Below are 2054 nucleotides of genomic sequence, written 5' to 3'. Positions count from 1 at the left end.
CAGGCGGGTCTCGAACCCGCGGGCTCAGGCAATCCACTCACCTCAGCCTCCCAAAGCACGGGATTACAGGCTGAGCTACCGGGCCCAACTTTTTATTTTATTTTATTTTTGAGTTGGGATCTTACTCTATCACCTAGTTTGACGTGCAGAGGCATGATCACAGCTTACTGCAACCTCGACTTCCTGGGCTCAGGTGATCCTTCCTCCTCAGCCTCCCAAGTAGCTGAGACTACAGGTGTGTGCCACCATGCCCTGCTAAATTTTTGTAGAGATGAGTTCTTGTCATGGTCCTGAACTCTTGGACTCAAGCAATCCTCCTGCCTCTGCCTTCCAAAGTGCTGGGATTGTAAGTGTGAGCCACCATGCCTGGCCAGGAATTCCTTTTTGTTTTTGAGTTTGAGTCTCACTCTTTCGCCCAGACTAGAGTGCAGTTCTCAGGCTGGAATGCGGTAGTTATTCACAAATGTCATAGAGCACTACAGCCTCAAACTCTTGGACTTAAGCAGTCCTCCTCCCCCATTCTCCCAAGTAGCTGGGACTACAGGCATACATAGCCAGCTATCCCTATATTATTTTAAAGCAACGCTTCCCAGATGTATCATTTCATCCAAAATTTCGGCATAGGATGAGAACTTTTTTAAAAAAATCAAAATACTGACTGGGCTCGGTGGCTCAGCCTGTAATCCCAGCACTTTGGGAGGCTGAGGTGAGTGGATTGACCTGAGTTCGCGGGTTCGAGACCCACATGGGCAACTTGACGAGACCTCATCTCTACAAAAATAAAAAATTAGCTGGGCGTGGTAGCATGCGCCTGTAGTTCCAGCTACTTGGAGGGTTGAGGCGGAAGGATCGCGGAGCCCAGCAGGTCGAGGCTGTGGTGGCCAGGAGTGGCCATTGCACTCCAGTCTGGGTGACAGAGTGAGACTCCAACTCCCAAAAAAAAAAAATTAGTGGGGCATGGTAGCACATGCCTGTTGTTCTGGCTACTTGGGAGGCTGAGGTGGAAGGATCACCTGAGTCCAGCAGGTCAATGCTGGGGTGGCCATGAGCGTGCATGCCACTGCACTCCAGCCTGGGTGACAGAGTGACACTCCAACTAAAAAAAAAATCACACCGGGCTCAGTGGCTCAGCCTGTAATCCCGTGCCTTTGGGAGGCTGAGGTGAGTGGACTGCCTGAGCCCGCGGGTTCGAGACCCGCCTGGGCCACTTGGCAAGATCTCATCTCTACGATAAATCAAAAATCAACTGGGCATGGTAGCGCGTGCCTGTAATTCCGGGTACTCGGAAAGCTGAGGCGGAAGGATCGCCGGAGCCCAGTGGGTTGAGGCTGCGGTGGCCGGGAGCAGCCACTGCACTCCAGTCTGAGCGACAGCGAGACCTCATCTCTACAATAAGTCAAAAAATCAGCCGGTCATGGTAGCACATGTCTGTAATTCCAGCTACTTGGAAGGCTGAGGCGGAAGGATCGCCGGAACCCAGCAGGTCGAGGCTGCGGTGGCCGGAAGCGGCCACTGCACTCCAGTTTGGGTGACAGAGTGAGACTCCAACTCAAAAAAAAAAAAAAATCACAATACCATTTGTCATACATTAAAAAAATTAATAATAGTTTCTTAATATCATCAATATCCAGTTAACGTTCAATTTTCTTTTCTTTTCTTTTCTTTTTGAGTTGGGGTCTCACTCTTACCCAGGCGGGAATGCAGTGGCACACTCACAGCCAGCTCAGTGTCGACCTGCTGGGCTCCGGCAATCCTTCCAGCTCATCCTTCCAAATAGCTGGAACTATAGACGTGTGCTACCATGCCTAGATAATTTTTTAAAAAAATTTATTGTAGAGAAGAGGTCTCGCCAGGTTGCCTGAGCTGGTCTTAAACCCATGGTCTCTGGCAATCCACTTGCCTTAGCCTCCTGTAGTGCTGGGATTACAGGCTGAGCCACTGGGCCCGGCCCAATGTTCAATTTTCAATTGTTTTATAATTAAAAAGTTTGTTTGAGCCGGTCTCAGTGGCTCAGCCTATAATCCCACGCCTTTGGGAGGCTGAGGTGAGTGGAT

This window comes from Carlito syrichta, unplaced genomic scaffold (assembly GCF_000164805.1).
Source record: "Carlito syrichta isolate Samal-C Ts95f unplaced genomic scaffold, Tarsius_syrichta-2.0.1 Scaffold311911, whole genome shotgun sequence".
Taxonomy (NCBI): domain Eukaryota; kingdom Metazoa; phylum Chordata; class Mammalia; order Primates; family Tarsiidae; genus Carlito; species Carlito syrichta.
This window is presented reverse-complemented; position numbering follows the sequence as displayed.